The sequence below is a fragment of the Anastrepha obliqua genome, chromosome 2, assembly GCF_027943255.1.
Source record: "Anastrepha obliqua isolate idAnaObli1 chromosome 2, idAnaObli1_1.0, whole genome shotgun sequence".
NCBI classification, from domain to species: domain Eukaryota; kingdom Metazoa; phylum Arthropoda; class Insecta; order Diptera; family Tephritidae; genus Anastrepha; species Anastrepha obliqua.
The window spans coordinates 97,633,536-97,654,017 of record NC_072893.1 but is presented as its reverse complement, the minus strand read 5'-3'; the positions used below and the strand labels follow the sequence as shown (position 1 = coordinate 97,654,017).

The 20,482-nt window shown below is 36.4% G+C and overlaps 1 protein-coding gene across 1 annotated transcript in view; it reads right to left on the bottom strand.

Moving 5' to 3' along the window:
- Positions 1-20,482, bottom strand: part of LOC129238286 (mucin-5AC-like) — a 186,270-nt gene that overhangs the window by 96,548 nt on the left and 69,240 nt on the right. The gene's annotated exons all lie outside the window — the stretch shown is intronic.

The following is a 20,482-nucleotide window of genomic DNA, read 5'->3' as shown; positions in this document are numbered from 1 at the left end:
ATATATATATAAATGGTGCGTACACCCTGGTTTGGGTATTATTTGGCCGAGCTCTTCCTCCTATTTGTGGTGTGCGTCTTGATGTTGTTCCACAAATGGAGGGACCTACACTTTTAAGCCGACTCCGAACGGCAGATATTTGTATTAGCCGCTTTTTTATGGCAGAAATACCCTCGGAGGTTTCCCATTGCCTGCTGAGGGGCAACAGCTATTAGAAAAATGTTTTTCTTAATTTTGGTGTTTCACCGAGATTCGAACCTTCGTTCTCTCTGTGAACTCAGAATGGTAATCACGCATCAACCCATTCGGCTACGGCGGCCAGGTCAGAAGTTACTATACACACAGTCGCTGCCCTCGAGTTTCTGCGTGATTCTGAGTATTGTTCGGTAGATATCAGATTCGAAACGCAATGTAAACCCAAATAATAAAAAAGTGTTTCAATGTTGCTGTATTGAATTAATACGACTAGAAATTAAATAGATTAAAGCAAAGAAATATAGTAGTAGGAAATATGGTTTCTATTTAGAGGGAGCGAAGTTTCTTTTAAAACTTCTCTCTGAAAAATACATATAGAGTTTAATGATATATTTGAGGACGACCGCACATAACTGAACTCTTCTCTTCCACGACTCCTCTATTTCCGTAAATTGTCATAATTGCAAATAAGAAGTTTTTCTGTGGTGAGGTTGAATTTGGCTATGTGTACCAATGGATTTTGATCTGAAGTAAACATAATTTTTACGAAGTAATATAGTATCTCGTGATAATAAATCTGGTCTACAGAAATTTTGTGGGCATTAGAAGTCTGGAACCATTATTCCTGTGTGGAAATTATATCCCATTGACTTTCGAGACAGAACACAAGCGCGATAACCACATACGCGATTTTGGACAAGTGTAACGTATCACGTCAGTCGTTTCTTTCTCGTGCTAACCGGGGACAGTTGGACACATCAAGTTAAGCCAAGTCTTTCTCCACGTGATCTTTCTAATGCAGAGGTGGCCTTCCTCTTCCTCTGTTACCACCAGCTGGAACCGCATCGAATACTTTCAGAGCCGGAGCATTTGTATCCATTCGCTTTGCTTCTTTATCCAGTGTAATTGTTAATAAGGCCGATGATGTCAAAGCATCTCAGGATAGCTGATTCTGGGCTGGGTTGTGGACTCGCCACATAAGAGAAAGAAAGCAAATGCGACCATTCCGATTGAAAATTTAAATTTATTTGTTTATACTCAGATGATAAATAAAACTAACTTCATTTAAAAAAAGTATTATCATTTCATATCTATAGCGGACTTAACTTGCAACAGGACTTATGGCAGACCTAAGTATGATATACAGGGCCCGCCATCTATCGTTACGGATTTGAACTAGGTATTATTTGAAGAATGGTAACACTTAGCTGTCATCTGATTTGACGGAAAATTAGTTTCATTCTTCCGCTGAACGAAAATGGTTGGGTATACGCTCAAAGAACGCTGGGAAATATTGCGACATTACTTTGAAAATCATGGTAATATTGCAGAATGTGTACGAAAATTACGTACGACAATGGGAAGAAGAAAAGCACCGAATGAATGAAGCCGAAATTCTGATATCGTTTGACCGCCTCGGAGCTGCGATTTGACGCCGTTTATTATCTTTAGGGTGCCGTCAAAGACCAGTGTTATGCCAACAAACCAGCAACAATTGATGCACTGAAGTCCAACATACGCGATGTCATAGCTGAAATGCAACCGCATACAATCGAAAATGTGTTGAAAGATTGGACCGATCGTATGGGATGGTGCATTGCTAGCCGAGACAGCCATATGAATGAAGTTCTGTTCCATCATTAACCGGAAGGATTGTACTTCAAAATAAAAAAAAAAAACAGTTTGGAAAAATATTGAGTAGTTTCTTTTTTATAGCATTTTTAATTCCGTAAAGTTATATGGCGGACCCTATATAAGTACAACTGCAGTCGCCGTGGGCAAATGAGTAAGTGCGTGACTACCATTCGATAGAGTTCAGGTTCAAACTCCCAAACAACAGATAAAGTTGTTTCAATTACCGATTGGTTCTCAGTAGGGAATGGCAAACCTTCGAGTCTGTTTCTGCCATCAAAAAGTTCCTAATTAAAAACCATTTGCCGTTCAGAAACAGCATAAATCTGTAGGTCCTTCGATTTGCAAAAGCAAGACGTACACGACAAATAAGAGAAAGTCGAATCCCCAAAAGGGGATGGGAGTGCCAAGAATATATATACATGTGTACCGGTATATACCTATGAAATGAGACTTTCAGCTATTAGTCCACCGATGTCGCTAGGAGTATTTTTAAACCTTTCCAAATTTCTTGTTTTTTTCGTCTGTCATCTGTCAACAATATTCAGTTCATTGTTTGTTACGTTTCATACAACATGTGTATACAAAATCTTGATTTTTCTGTATACATATTAAATAAATTAGTTTCTCGTGCAATTACTGATCAAGGAAATAATTCAATCGATTTTAGTAATTGCATATGCCAACAAATTTGTAAATAGCAAATATTACTTCCCTTCTTGGAATATAAATTGGTTTCATCAAATAATATTCACCTTGATGAAATGCCAATCAAACCTTGAGGTGAATCAATGTATGCACTTCTTGTGCATGTGTGCGTGCATTTAGGGATGTGCCATGCTTTCCAAGGACTGCTGAGAACTGCATCTGCTCATTGTCACACCGCATTTGCAATATTCAAATAATCAGGAACTGAGGTCTTAGGAAAAGACAGAGAAATGTGCAAATCATTAACTACACGCATACATATACAAGTACTTCTTGCCACATAATCCTACATATGCAAGAAGAAGAGTGGCATATACTTCATGAAATGCATATGGACGCTGCGAAATTATGTTGTTGTATATTGTAATTGACGACAAAAGCCAGAGAATGCGGTGGTCTAGTGATAAATGAGGGAAATATTTGTAGTGTGAAAAAGATGTCACATACGGGGATATCTTATCCACTCCCTTGAGGGAGTGGAGGAAAGCTGAGTGACGGAGTTACAGCAAATGAGAAAGGTAATTGTGATTTAGGAAATCTTGGCGAGCATGAGCAATAAATTACAATATAATGCTCCTGCGATATAAACGATTCCAGCTCTTACCAAATCGTTCACGTATTTATTGCTCCATTTCGGTTTTCAGCTCCTTGCGTTTAAAGTATACCAACAGCTGGAAAGAAGACTATTAAAGGAGCTTGCACTTGAGTTGCACTTTTCGCAGCAGTGACATTTAAATAGCTTTCATGGCTTTTGCATCAACTTCATTACAGTCTGCAAGCCATATAGTCGCAAATGACGCTCAAACTAAACACATAAACACTGTGTAACAAGTACTTTCCCTTACGTTGACTGTGGCATCACGTTTATCTCTCTTGCATAATTTCCGGCACTTTATTGTGCCTTTGTACCTTTATTTTGTTGCCGTCTCTCAAGACCGCACGGCTGCCACATTTCTCTCTATTACCAACCTCGCTACGTGCTTTACGAAATATTTCCTCTATCAAACAACTTGTAATTTCGTAACGTTCGTATTGTTGCTTTGTTTTCACTTGGTTATATGTCGAGATGTATTCCTGTTACGTGTTGCATAAGCAATCATGAGAATGAGTGCAAAATAAAAGAGGTAAACGATTTCGCAATATTTTTTGTGCCGTAGAGCATCAATAGAGTGAAATTGAAGCCAAATATTTTAAAGCAAATCTATTGGTCTACTATTAAGAGAAAGTATATATATTTGCATTAAAGACGCATTGCGGGTCGATGGCGAACGAGATATTGTATTATAGCATTTGCATAAATAAAGTATGGAGAGAAAAAGATTATTCTCTGCCACTGAAATGTCGGTAGAAGTAAATGTTTCATTCCTCTGAAGACGAGGATCTTTATCACCAGGTTTTGATGACTAAGATATGTATGTATGAATTTATAAAAAAGCACCATATTTAAAAAAATTTCATGCAGCAGAAAAATAGTGCTAATAATGAAAAAAAGAGGTTGTCTGTAAAGTCGGTTTACTGACGATAGCTTAACGTGATAACGTCATAAGAAAATACTGATTGAATGGTTGCATTTTCAAAAGAAAATTTTAATTTTATTTGTTTGATAGATATTTTGTATGGATATAGAGAATGAGTTAACATTAACATAACATAATATACTTTAACATAACATAACATAACATAACACAACACAACACAACATAACATAACATAACATAACATAACATAACATAACATAACATAACATAACATAACATAACATAACATAACATAACATAACATAACATAACATAACATAACATAACATAACATAACATAACATAACATAACATAACATAACATAACATAACATAACATAACATAACATAACATAACATAACATAACATAACATAACATAACATAACATAACATAACATAACATAACATAACATAACATAACATAACATAACATAACATAACATAACATAACATAACATAACATAACATAACATAACATAACATAACATAACATAACATAACATAACATAACATAACATAACATAACATAACATAACATAACATAACATAACATAACATAACATAACATAACATAACATAACATAACATAACATAACATAACATAACATAACATAACATAACATAACATAACATAACATAACATAACATAACATAACATAACATAACATAACATAACATAACATAACATAACATAACATAACATAACATAACATAACATAACATAACATAACATAACATAACATAACATAACATAACATAACATAACATAACATAACATAACATAACATAACATAACATAACATAACATAACATAACATAACATAACATAACATAACATAACATAACATAACATAACATAACATAACATAACATAACATAACATAACATAACATAACATAACATAACATAACATAACATAATATAACATAACATAACATAATATAACATAACATAACATAACATAACATAACATAACATAACATAACATAACATACCATAACATTACATTACATTACATTACATTACATTACATAACATAACAAATTACCCCGTATTAAAGCTCTTATCAACAGCTTTCATTTGATACCCATATTGTACATACACAACCAAAGGTTACCCGGGTCCACGTTTTGACCTATATCTCGAGACCCCAGTCACGGAGCGGCATGAAAAATACTCTGTACTAAAGCATTCACCAACAGCTTTCATTTGATACCCATATTGTACATACACGTCCGAAGGTTACCCGGGTCCACGTTTTCACCTATATCTTGAGACCCTATCTACCAATAGGTATTCAAACTATACGGAAATCATCTTCAATACCTACTTAACAATGTGTGTAAGTTTGGTTTAATTCGGTTCAAAGACACGGCGGGTCCACGTTTTGGCATATATTTCGAGACCCTAGTCATCAATAGGTATGAAAACTACCCCGTATTAAAGCACTTATCAACAGCTTTCATTTGATACCCATATTGTACATACACAACCAAAGGTTACCCGGGTCCACGTTTTGACCTATATCTCGAGACCCCAGTCACGGAGCGGCATGAAAAATACTCTGTACTAAAGCATTCACCAACAGCTTCAATTTGATATCCATATTGTACAAACACATTCTAGGGTCCACGTTTTGGTCTCTATCTCGAGACCCTAGTCACGGAGCAGCATGAAACATACTCTGGACTAAAGCATTCACCAACAGCTTCCATTTGATACCCATATTGTACATACACATCCGAAGGTTACCCGGGTCCACGTTTTGACCTATATCTCGAGCCCTATTTCCAAAATAAAATATAATCCATGTTACTCGCGGATGATGTAGCTTTCGAATGGTGAAAGAATTTTTAAAATCGGTCCAGTAGTTTTGAGCCTATTCATTACAAACAAACAAAGTTTTCCTCTTTATAATATTAGTATAGACAACATATCTTATAAGGTATATGGTAAATATTACCATACATTTTTTCCTTCATATATAATAAAAAAATTAATAATTATAACATTAAAAGAACAGGTATTATTAACAAACTTGGTTTTATTTTAAATTCTTCAAGTGAATCAAATTAATAATAATCAATAAGAAGGCATATGCAAATACAAATACGTGAATTTATATATGTACATTTGCGCATATACATACATACATATATACGCTCACTTAAGTAGGAGAGAGCAAGATATCGAACGTTGCCGTTCGTTTGCTTTGTTTGCTTTGTCGTTCGTTCCGCCCTTTCGCTTGCAGTTCATTCAATGCAATGAGCAAGGTAACGGCAATGAGCAAGGTAACACTAATATGAGCAAGGTAACACTAATGAGCAAGGTAACACTAATATGAGCAAGGTAACGGCAATGAGCAAGGTAACACTAATATGAGCAAGGTAACTACATATGAACAGTAATGAGCAAGGTAACACTAATATGAGCAAGGTAACGGCAATGAGCAAGGTAACTACATATGAACAGTAATGAGCAAGGTAACACTAATATGAGCAAGGTAACGGCAATGAGCAAGGTAACTACATATGAACAGTAATGAGCAAGGTAACTACATATGAACAGTAATGAGCAAGGTAACTACATATGAACAGTAATGAGCAAGGTAACGACACATTTTTTCGTGCGTGCAGCCTGTTAAATCGAATTATAAGACGTTATCACGTCAATAATTAGTCTGCCTTGGCTGTTTAGCTTGGTCTATTTAGCATGAGAAACGAAAATCGACTAACAGGCTTTTAAAGTAGCCAAAATTGACCGTTAGTGACACTCGGAGGTTTGCCATTGAATGCCGAGGTGCGACCGCTATTAGAAAAAACTTTCTAATTTTTCATGTTCGTACACGGAGATTCGAACCTACGCCTTCCCAAATGGTACTCATGCACCAACCCATTCGGCTATGGTAGCTTAATTTAATTAAATAATAGACCCAACACCATAAGAGAATAAGAGTTTTTGTAATTTCCGTGCTTTAAAAATGTTTTCAACTGGTTTTAGTACAGCAAAAGCAAGCACACAACTACACGTATACTCTCTAAATATAAAATACTACGTACATATGTATATTTGAGTGCCTGCAACTGTCTGGAATCAGGAACGTAATGCGGCAAAACCATTTTGGCACTCTATTAACTACATATTTTCGAAGCATATTGCATTGAATGCTCAGCAGAATCTCAAACTCCCAACTGAGTTACCGTTTTTTCTTTTGTCACTGAATGCAATATTTGTTGACTGAAATTAATTAGCTAATTGCAATGCTAATGAAATTGACTTACGTTTTTATAGTATTATAGAAGGTGTATACATTTCATGGACTTTGTGCAGCTTTGGCGTGTAGCTTTTGGTCGGGACCGAAAAACTTCTATTCCCACATCTACTGAAATGAAAGATAATACTTCACGCTTTATTTTGCACTGAAGGGCCACATCTCTCTGTCGCAGCTTTTCATACTCACGCTATAGCTGTCACTCTTAATTAAATATATTTTGGCGAATAGGCAGCTGTCAGGGTCATTGTGTGCCGCAAAACCATCGTTAACAAGCATCAGTAGCCAACAGGAGCCCTTTAGCGACCACTAAACTTAACGAAATTTGCTTAAAAGCCAATTAGAAGAATGACCACGAGGCATCGCGAGTTATGTGGTGGGGGAAATTAAAACGGATGTTGAAGAAGAAAGTTACTGCCATAACTACATACACATACACAAGTAAATTCAGTACTGCAAAAAAATCGATTTATTTATTTATCTTGTCTACAATATTTATTGATTAATTTATGTTCAAGAGGAATAGAAACAAAGCGAACTATACACGTGAGAAAAAGTATGGAGAAAATACTGGGTGATTTTTTAACTATTATTTTTTTAAACAGTTGGTTTAAACAGCTGACGCACGTTTCGTGTTTTGTTTCACTGTCAAACATCTTCAGTTTGGTCTATAAATTAACCATAAATCGTCTGACAAACGAAGCACGCTTGCAAATCATTGAATTTTATTATAAAAATGCGTGTTCTGTTAAGAAAGTTTATCGCGCGCTTCTTCCATTTAATGGTCAGTTTAATCGACCCACTGAAGCGACGATTCGAGCTATTGTGACTAAATTTAGAACCAAATTTACATTATTGGACATCTAACCACCAACACGCTTACGTAAAGTGCGAATTGAAGAAAATATCGCAGCTGTATTGGCCAGTGTTATTATCGATTCGTCGCCGTTCGCAGCAATTGGGCCTCTGTTACTCAACAACATGGAAAATTTTGCGAAAGGATTTAGGTCTGAGTCCTTTCAAAATACAGCTGGTGCAAGAATTGAAGCCGAACGTCCTACCGCAACGCAGAATTTTTGGTGAATGGGCTCTTAGAAAGTTGGCCGAAGATCCACTTTTTTATCGAAAAATTGTGTTCAGCGACGAAGCTCATTTTTGGATCAATGGGTACGTAAATAAGCAGAATTGTCGATTTTGTAGTGAAGATCAGCCAGAAGAATTGCAAGAGCTACCAATGAGTCCAGAAAAGGTCACAGTTTGGTGCGGTTTATGGGCTGGAGGTATCATTGGACTGTACTTCTTCAAAGATGCTGCGAATCGTAACGTTACTGTGAATGGTGAGCGCTACCATGATATGATATTCAACTTTTTTTTGCCCAAAATGCAAGAGCTTGTCTTGCATGACATGTGATTTCAGCAAGACGGTGCCACATGCCACACAGCACGCGTAACAATGGTGGTGTTGAGAGGCGAGTTCGGTGAACATTTTATTTCAGGTTCGGGACCTGTCAATTGGCCACCCATATCGTGCGATATAACGCCTTTAGATTATTTTTTGTGAGAGAAGCAAAGCCGTTACCAACCTAGGTCTAGACTCAATAGACTTAAAGTTGTAAGCGTCGCAAAAAAAGTCGTACTTTGAATAGGGCCATGCATAATTGATGCTATATTACTAATATAGCATCAATTCTTCGCAGTATATTTTTGAATCGAACTTTTTTTTTTAATATGAATATTTTATCCTCTTGTCGACACTTACCCTTTAGGTCGAAGGCTATTAGCAAATATCCGGCTAGTACATAGATGTCTCTGCCTAAAAATTACGCCAGATATTTTTTCTTAGATGGTTTTTATATGATTCCCACTTTTCTTCAGAGCAGTTAGCGAAAACAAATGAAAATCACTTACTTAAAATGGCAAAGACTCTGATTTAAATGGGATTTAGATAATCTAGAACGATTTTTAAAATTTTCTCTAAAAACAAATTTGTATAGGAACTCCACAATTCGTGGCTACAGTTGAGTTTGTGAAAATTTGTGCATGACGGTGTTGGGTACTTTTTTCCATATAAAAAAATGTGGGATCGGCGTGAAATGGAAAAAATGCGCAAGACCCTGACCAAAAAAGACTTACACTTTATTGCAACGTTCAATCAACTATGAAATTGCATACCCGAAAATTTTCTAACAATTCTGAGTAAACGGTTTGAAATTTTTATGAAAGTTTTACAAATTTTAAACAAAGTTTAAAACTTTCTAAAAAATAATTAAAATTACAAGATAAATAGGCCAAACATATCAATATGTTGTGCACGATTTCGTTTGACGTTGACTGTAGATAAGCTAGGGATACATACTTTAGGCGTATACAAAATGGAAAACGCACAAAATTGAATCTTCAAAGGGAATAATAAAACTACAACTCGCATATAAATTAGTTGCTCTAATATGCATACGAGTAGGTCAAACACCAGAATAAGTAGAACAAAACAAATTGTTTGCATTTAAAAAAACCGTGTAACAGATTGCAGAAGTGAAGAGTTAGTAGACCAGTTCTTCCGCCCACAACTTGATATAATTTTCTTGTGAAGCTCAGGCACAAAATCTTTCTACACATAAAGTAATTGTATTCACTTGTGTTAAAAAAGACCGTTATGCTTGCCTATTTGATGCAAATAAATATATTATATATAAAGTTATTATTTTGGAAATTCTTTTCTGAGGTAAATGCTTTCAGTGTTGCCTACAAAGGATAGCACTTTGTGAGTTATCGCTGGTATTGTGTTCTGCAGTTACTAATAATAACGCGACCTCCATACGCAACACAGATTACGTAGAATGGAAAAAAAAACTGGTAAGCAAGCCTCTGTTGAAAACGTATCATAGACAAGGGCGTTTATACTTCGCTCAGTGGGAAACTGAGTGGGACAATGTTGTGTTCTCCGATGGAAAAAATTAACCTAGATGGGCCAGGCTCGTACAATTGTTTTTGGTACGATTTGCGTAACAACGACGAACGTATGTCAAAAAGAAACTTTGGTGGCGGCAGTGTTATGATGTGGGCGGAATTTTCATCAAGAAGAAAAGTAAATATTTGCTTTGTATCGAAAACATGAATTCTAAAATATTCACGGAATCGTTGGACGATGCTCTCATCTAATTTATATGGTAAAATTGATGAATATAGCATTTTCCAACAAGATAACTGCTATTCGTGTTGCCAAAGAATCGTTGAAATGGTTTGAAGAGCGCAGCATACCGCTTATGAAGTGGTTTGCGTGCAATCTCGACTTGAATCCGGTGGAGAACCTGTGGGTGCATGACACACAAAATTTAAGGACAAAAACCGCAGAATAAGACTGTACTGGAGCTTAAACTTTCTATAAAGGAATTTTGCGAAGAAATTGCGAGAAATTTGGACGGTACTTTGCAGCAAAATTTAGTAAAATTAACACCAAGACGTATTTTTGAAGTAATTAATAGAAATAGAGGGCCAATTCAATATTAAAAGTTCTGTAAATATATCCATAGTAAAGATTAAAACGAATATGTTTTTATTTTTAGACTGATATTTAAAATGTAACAATTTAAGTACAACAACAACAACAAAACTTGGGTTTTACATGAAATCTAAATTTCCGTTAGTTTGACAAACAATATCAGTTAGTAGTTGTTGTGAACAATGCATCGAGAAAAAATAGAGAAAGTAGTAAAACTCAAATTAAAAGTGCGTTTATACGAAAATGTGGTACTGTAGGCTTCCGGAGCTGCTGCTGGATGTTAACTCTTAGCTGGGACAATCAATTAAAGGTTACTGTGCGTTAAAACTAAGATGTTTGCCTAATAAAAATAAACGCACATTTTCAGCTGAAATTGAATGTGTAACAAAAAAACAAAAATCAATCAAGTAAATTAAGAGAAAATTATGGTTATTATTGAATACCATTTTAATATATTAACCGCAGCCGTAAATATAGTGTTCTTCTCGGAATGTGACTCTCTTCCAAAAAAAAAATCTAACGAAATATATCAAATTTTTCTATTTTTCCTCGGATGAACTAGCGCGATTGAAAATTCGCGCAAAAAGAAAAACTGGATTTTGGATGGAAATATCCTCTACAAAGCAACAAAGTTCTTACTAAAATGTTAAAACGTGGTGCGACCGATATCAATACCATCATATCGTAAATAAGCCAATACGCAGTATTGGTATGCCCAACGGAATACGTGCCCTTTCCCAGAATTATTTTACTTCAAGGTCTTCTGTCGTTTGCACAGTGAATACTAAGAGTTATCTTACGGTTGATGGTAATAAATAGACTCCAAAAATTGCTCTTAGTTTCCAAACATTTAATTACCTGCTAAAGTAAACGGTACGGTTTGCGGAACATACAGAGTTTTATATTGAAAGTTCTCTTCTTGTTCTTAATAATTGGGCATACCATTGAGCAAGTCAACTCTGTATATGACTTCGCCAGGGAAGCATTCGAAATGAGAGAATACTGCGTCGTACTTATGTCGTAGACATAACACAAGTATTTGACAAGACGTGGCACGAGTGGCTGCTATACAACCTAAAAATTAATCTTCTTCATAATTTTGTTATGCTACTAAAATCATACTTACACAACAGACATTTTCGAGTTAAGATAACCGAAGTACATATGCAAATGAGACTGTAGTAATGGCTAGAAATAGTCGCGCTTTTGGCTTCTATTGCTTCTAATCAACTTCAGCAAAACCTCAACTGTCTTAGCACATGGCTGAACAAATTGCGTATAAAAGCCAAGAAGCAGAATTAGCGGAAATAACTTTTACGCTCTGCAAGGATACTTGTCCCCAGCACATCTTAACAACTGACAGACACAAAACGGATCGCGCTAAATACATAAGGACTCATTTCGATCAACGCCTTACATGGCGAGATTATATATTTTCAAAGTGGAGGCAGATTGGAACAAAATTTCATTCCCTTTATGGGCTCTTTGGCTAAAAACCAGTGCTTTCGTTGCGCTATAAACTAGTCATTTAAAGAGCAATATTCGAAGTAATATGGAGTTTGGAGTCTAAATCTGGGGCTATGCTCCAAAATCAAATCTTGACAACATACAGAGGCTCCAGACAAAAATGCTGCGCATGTGTGCCAACGCCCCATGGTTTGTCTACAACGATACAATTCATTGTCATCTTGGAGTGCTATCGGTACATGAAGAAATTTGAAATATCAGCATAAGATATATGTAAGGCCCGCCTTGCTAACCATCCGAATCCTCGGACGCCAAACCTATCAAACCAAAGCAACATCGCCGCAGTCTTAAGGGGGGAGCCTGGTTTGTGAGGTCTAAAAATTGCATCTCTTTGCGATTTTTTTTAAGGAAAAAATTAATTTAGCACTGCAAAGTTTTTTCTATCTTTTAATGAACATTTAAAAAGTATACTAAATTTGTGTACTGGTTAAAATAAGTTGAAAAAAATGTTTAACATAGAAATTAGTAGAGCGCTGCAACGCTGGTGTTTCCAACTGGCGTACAAGATACAGCTCGTAATTATTATCTAAAGCAAAAAATTCAAATGGATTTCTAATTATCATGATTTTTTAAATTCACTTCAACTTTGTATAAAAATCTTGAACAATTTTTTTTATCTATTTTGTTATTTCAAATAGAAGAGAATTTAATACTGAAGGGAACAAGCTATGTTTCATTTCAAAAGGTTCATTAGTTTTTTTCATTCATGTACCCCAATTCAAAGAAATCATAAAAATTAAAGTCGAGAAAAGAAGATAAAGTTTGTACTATAGCTGTCCGGTCACAGCGTAACTACCTAACACTCGCCTACCTTTGGCTTTGTATCTACGGAAATATTGAGAATTAGGCTATGTAACTTTGTGTGAATATTCTGAAATATGTTAGGAATCGCTTAAAACGAAAAAAAAAAAAAAATAATTTTTTTGACCTATAAACCAGGCTCCCCCCTTAAAACATTCATGCCTACTGATCTACCACAAAGCTTTAAAATGTAAACTTTAAGTAATAAAATCTATTACACTTGCCTGCTCTTCAAAACTATTATTAAAAATAATGTTATTTTATGGCAAGTTGTATTTAATAAATGGAGTTACAAAAAAAAATATTAAGAAAACGATCTAACTAAGCAGTGAGCTCATATTTAACTCAGCACATAATTTAAAATCCAAAATGGCGCTATTGGTGAGTTACATACAATATGCAAATTATAATTAATTCCTTTAGAAAAATGGTTTTTGTTTTTTAAGTTTTCATTACAAATATGTAGTCGGACTTCCCGAATATGGGACGAATTTTTGAAAACTTCTTGAATTCTTTCGAAAGTTGTTAATCGGAATTTAAAATCAGATTTTCAAAATTCGAAAAGGGGGTCGAAAAAAATTCATTGAACTGTTGAGATATTTTTAAAATACGCTGGTGTAAAGGGTAGTTTGAGCCCACCAACGGCTTATTTTTTCAATCGGGGTCGATAAGTAACCAACTACGGGAAATGGTTGGTAATCGTTTGGTAACCTCGAAAAAGGCCAATTGGTATAATTTTGCTAATTACATCTCAATCAGTATCAGTGTATTTCAATACTGACAGCTGAGAGAGACTCAGAAGCATTCGAGTACTTGAACATATCTGCTCTCATCACCAGAAATTATAACAAATAAGTGCGCAGTTCGGATCTTCGTAACAGAAGAGGCCACAGAAAACCTCTTTGTAAGTGATATAATAATATACAAGTATGAAGAGCATATACATATGTATGTAAAGTGTACTATTATGATAAGACATGAATAGAGAAATTGAACACACGTAACACAAAACTTTATTCGCAGTGTACCCATTGGGTACTAAACATCAAATTAGCGTAAGAAAACTTTTTCCTAGTGCATTTCTGCCATGAAAACGGTTTTAGTAAAAATATTGTTTATTTTCATTTTGACCTAATACCAACCACTCAGCGCACGGATTATAGTAAGATGGCGCACGAGCAACATCTGTTATTGGATTAGAGCTTTTTAAATTTATTTTGCTTTATATTCGCACACAAAAACTGTTTATTTTTTAGTTGTTTTATTTCACTTCTTAAATAATATAAGATGGGAAATCCAAAGACAACCTCCATGGCGGTGACCACTAACCAGACGAATGGAAATGGAATATACAAACAATGTTTTACTTATACATATTAGGTGAACAAAGACAACATTAAACATTGTTTCACTTTCACAAAGTTATAATTATCCTTATAGCAGTTACTGACATACATAATAGCACAGCAAAAGGACGAGCTGCCTTTGGCATGCTTGATAAAGTTTGGAGATGAACGCCCTAACCAGGCGTACGAACTTAGGGATTTTCGGCGCCAACGTCAAGTCAGTAGCCCAATACGGTTGTGAAACTGTAACTTGACTGCATGCGTCCTGCTAGCGTGGGAATCCTTCTTCAATCGTTGTCTTCGTAAGATCATGCGGATATTCTCTCCCAGCGTCATCAGCAAAGCTGACCCTTGGGCTGTAACTAAACAAACACCTATCCAGCTAGCTTTAAAAATCGCTCATTGCTCTGTGAAAATCGTATTCTAGGGATCAAAATAAGAAACTTTGCCGAAGGAACCATACCGCTAAAACGAATTCTGATGTCCCCCAATTTGGGTCGAACGAAAAATCCCACTTTGATCCATTTAGAGTGCTCCAATCGAGTCCAAATGTATGACCGACCCCCACTAACTTTGGACGGCCGATCCACCCATACCAGTGGCACGCCCCCTGGAACTCCCCTGGGGGGTTCCCCATACAATCATTTCAAAATATCACCATTTTTGGCCTTTACATGAGAAAAGAAACTAAAAAGTTCGACCCAAATTGGGGGACATCAGAATTCGTTTTAGAGGTATGGTTCCTTCGGCAAAGTTTCTTATTTGGATCCCTATAATATGATTTTCACAGAGAAATGGGCGATATTTCTGCCTCCCCACAAAAGACACTAAAAGTTCGACCCAAATTGGGGGACATCAGAATTCGTTTTAGAGGTATGGTTCCTTCGGCAAAGTTTCTTATTTTGATCCCTAGAATACGATTTTCACAGAGCAATGGGCGATTTTTTTGCCTCCCCACAAATCGACCCGGCCTAATGCATACTCTAGTTTGGAACGGACAAACGCCGTATGCAAAAGCTTCAGCGTATAATGGTCGGAGAAATCAGAGCTATGGCGCCTAACAAAAGCAAGCATGGCGTAAGATTTCGCAATAATTAAATTTATATGACTAGTAAAAGTAAGCTTCGAATCAAATATTCCACCCAAATCTTTCATTTCACTTACACGTGACAAGGGTGTTCTCAATATGTCATAAGAGGATGTAAGTAGTCGAATGAGCCCCATTGTCATGGTACTGAAAAAGGGAAGGATGAGAATTATTTATCTTCCCCTAACACAACAAATACAAAAGCTAACAAACATCATTTTGTGCAACTTTTGTATCCAAATACGAACCCAACCGCAGTGGAAAGGGGGCAAGTGAAAAATGTGGTTCGATAAACTTTAAGCAGATCAAACAACTAAGTTTAGAAGCAACTAAGCGAATGTAACTAACAGGTATCGGGCGTTTTTTTAGTTGCGTGTGAACTATCGAGATCGATAACTGTTGTTTGACAGCTGGAAATGGCAAACTGTATTGACATTTCTGTGCAGTAAGGTTTCGCGGGACATCATGAATCGTTTAACGCCAGAACAATGTATTGTCGACTCCTCATCATTCTCAACTTGTTGACCTTTGTCCTTCGACTACGTAGAAAATTTTAAGTAAGGATCTGGGCTTACGTGCCTATAAAATACCGCTCGTGCAAAAATTGCCAATACCATCGTTTGTGTCGCATTTTTGTTGATTGGGTTCATTTAGATTTATTATATAGGACTATGAATAAGTTCGTGCGGTTTTACAACAGATGGCGTAACTTGATTATTATTCCATCGATCCACATTTCCAAACATTCATTGGAGAGCTACTGTCGTAAGGCACAAACGTCAGTATAAGTTTTTTATTTGAAGCGTAAACAACAATATTTTTACCACACTTGAAAATGTCGAATTTCGTGCCAAATAATGTGTTTTTGCGGGGAATTCTTCTTCATTATTTTAATATGAAGAAAAAAGCAGCCGAAAGTCATCGTATCTTGGTGGAAGTTTATGGTGAGCATGCTCTAGCTGAGCGAACGTGCCAGAAGTGGTTTGCACGCTTTAAAAGTGGTGATTTTGGCTTGGAAGACGAAGAACGCGAGGGTGCGCCGCCAAAGTTCATGGATACCGAATTGGAGGAATTGCTCGATCAAGATCCGGCTCAAACGCAAGAAGAGGTTGCAAAAACTTTGGGAGTTGATCAATCAACCATTTCCAAACGTTTAAAAGCCATGGGAATGATCCGAAAGGTAGGCCATTGGGTGCCGTATGAATTGAAGCCAAGAGACGTTGAACGCCGTTTTATGGCATGCGAACAACTGCTTCAACGGCACAAAAGAAAGGGTTTTTTGCATCGAATTGTGACTGGCGATGAAAAGTGGGTCCATTACGACAATCCAAAACGTCGGGCAACGTATGGATACCCTGGCCATGCTTCAACATCGACGTCGGTGCAGAATATTCATGGCCTGAAGGTTATGCTGTGTATCTGGTGGGACCAGCTGGGTGTTGTGTATTATGAGCTACTGAAACCGAATGAAACGATTACGGGGGATGTCTACCGACGACAATTGATGCGTTTGAGCCGAGCACTGCGAGAAAAACGGCCGCAATACGCCGATAGACACGACAAAGTTATTTTGCAACATGACAATGCTCGGCCACATGTTGCACAAGTGGTCAAAACATACTTAGAAACGCTCAAATGGGATGTCCTACCCCACCCGCCGTATAGTCCAGACCTTGCGCCATCCGATTACTATCTCTTCCGATCGATGCAACATGGCCTGGCTGACCAGCACTTCCGTAATTACGATGAAGTCAAAAAATGGATCGATTCGTGGATTGCGGCAAAACCGACCGAATTTTTCACAAAGGGAATCCGTGAATTGCCAGAAAGATGGGGAAAAGTAGTAGTAAGCGATGGACAATACTTTGAATATTAAATTCGTAACCATTTTACGTCAATAAAGTTTCAAATTTCGAATTTCAAAAAAACCGCACGAACTTATTCATAGTCCATTTATTAGAAAAAGTAGTCGAAACTTGGACTGATCGAATGGCTCATGTAACTCGTTTATTCAAAAAACAAATGTTATGAAATTATCTACCAGTTTATAATAAATAAAAAAATCATTCCTGTTGTTATATTTCTTTGTTTTAAATATCATTTAATGTTCTCAAAGTCTTAAAAAAACATCCGATATGTAAATATTTACCCCTGCCTTCAATTCGGCTTCGAATCTTATCATCTTATTCATTACTTACATATGTGCTTATGTACTTATGCAGTTACTGCTGTGTCGTGCGTAATTCAATCCGTCTGATTGTATCATAATACATGCCTTACGCCTTTTTAGTTTCCTTTTGTTTTTTGTTCGCAAATATTACCTAACAACATACACATACACTCAAAATCGGTTCTAGACATTTTGTCGGAGCTTTGGCAACGCCGCTAAAAGCGTAGAGGCTCAAATTGTTGCGTTAGGGGAAAGGCAGAGCAAAGGGACAGTACTAGTGAATATATTTTAATGGCAGGTAAGCTTCATTGGCGTCACCGTAGCTGAGTAACTTTGTGCGTAACTTCCATTAGGTTGATCCCGACAGAAGATGCAAATCGCCATTTACGAGGGGTGCCTTTTATTTGGCAGGATTTGGCAACCCTGGTGTTTTAATCTGGCAACTAACAGCTGTATCGCAAAGTTTGCCATTTTTTGGCTTTTACGTACTTAGAACGTTTTGAAATACCAGCGCTATTTGTGTTGTGTACAGTAACTTAAAAGATTCATCTCGGTCCAAAAATGGAATTAAATCGTGAACATTTTCGTGCGACTATTTTTTACAACTTTCGACGTGGATTAACTCAGCAACATTGCATGGATGAACTTAATTCATTTTTTGGCGATGAAGCTCCATCAAGGACCAGTGTTTATCGATGGTATGGTGAATTTAATCGTGGTCGTAGTTCACTCCAAGACGAATTTCGTGAAGGTCGTCCAAAATCAGTTGTTGTTCCGAAAACCATTGATGCTGTGCGCGAACTGATATTGCAAGATCGTCATATGACCTATCGTGAGATTGAGACAATCTTAAGCATTAGTGGGACCAGCATACATTCAATATTGCATAAACATTTGGCTGTCAAAAAAATTTGTTCGCGTTGGATCCCACACAATTTGTCAATCGCTCAAAAAAAAGCTCGTGTCGATTGGTCGAAGGAAATGCTCAAAAAATACGATCGCGGGCCTTCGAAACACGTCTATGACATCGTGAGAGGTGATGAATCAGGGATTTACGCATATGAGCCCGAAAGTAAACAGCAGTCGACTGTATGGGTGTTTCAAGATGAGCCAAATCCAACAAAAGTTGTTCGCGCACGAAGCACTTCCAAGCAAATGGTCGCCTGTTTTTTTGGAAAAACTGGACATGTCGCAACCATACCACTGGAACAACGCAGAACAGTAAATTCTGAGTGGTACACAACCATTTGCTTGCCAGTTGTCTTCCAAGAAATTAGGAAAACCAATCGCCAAAGACGGATCACTCTTCACCAGGAAAATGCGAGCTCTCACACATCGGCTCAAACAATGCATTTTTGAGCACCCAAAACATCGAATTAATGGGTCATCCGCCGTATAGTTCTGACTTGGCACCGAATGGCCTCTTTTTATTCCCGTACGTAAAAAACAAACTGAGAGGTCAACGTTTTTCGACACCTGAAGAAGCGGTTGCGGCATTCAGAATGCATGTTTTGGAGGTACCTCATTCAGAGTGGCAAAAGTACTTCGACAATTGGTTCAAACGCATGCAAAAGTGTATAGATCTTCATGGAGAATATTTTGAAAAACAATAAAGTTATTTTCAATGATTAAAATTTGTTTTTGTTCTCTAATCCCGACATATAAAAGGCACCCCTCGTATGTGCATTTATGCCATAAAAAATAATATGTCATTCTTCCTTCATATGTAGAGAAGAACCTCGACCTACAATATACAAATATATAAATGTAAATATATTTAGCGCTTACACCCTTTTTGGATGTTTGGCTGAGCTTCTCCTGTTTGTGGAATGGAGCTAATGGAAATATATATTTGGAAATAAGTAGATGAATACTGTATAAGAAAACTGAGCTTTACCCGTCAATGAACTTATTTCTATGAATGCTTCCTATTTTCCGAAGTAGGCTCTTAGGCAATAATTAATTGAACCCAAAGTAGAGCGCGTCGTCATATGCGGTAAATTGAAATGCTATTTTTGATAGATTTTTAAGTGCTGATTACGAGTCCGCAAGGATAAAGTTCCCATTAGCTACAGATTTTCTAGAAAACGTTATCAAAGTGTCGATAAATGGAAAAACAAGAGATCCTTTTAAATTAAAGCCTGAACTTTTGTCCATCATTTCTGAAAATACCATCACTTCACCTTGAAATTTTTAATTCCAATTTCTAAGGCGGTCGTTTCCTCAATGTGAATTCGAGTTTCACTTTTGTAACACTTGTACAATATTCATATTATATTTAATTGGAATAGTACTGCTGTGATTCTATCTTTAAATAATATATTTATCACAATAGAATAAATATATAAATCAATAAAATAAAATAATTTTTGGTGGCAGAAAATAATAAACATTTTATGGAAGCTGCTATTGCTCTTTGTTTCTCCGCTAGAAATTATCAAACATTGCCAAAAAGGTGATTTTGTGACTACGTTTTTCTCAAATTTCTGCGCCATTGGAACATTTTTATTTACGAATTCGTATTCAGCACAAGAAAAAGTATTGAACACCATCACGCAACAAATTTTGTTCCCATTTTTTTTTTGCCCTGAGCTTTTGATGGTTCACGCAGTAAAATAAGCATTGTTCCACTTCTGTTGCTACTGAAATTGACTATTTTCTACTTGGCTCAACTTTACTCCTGCGTTCGTTATCAGAGGTGTGGTCTTTTCTGTGGCCTTAGTGCAC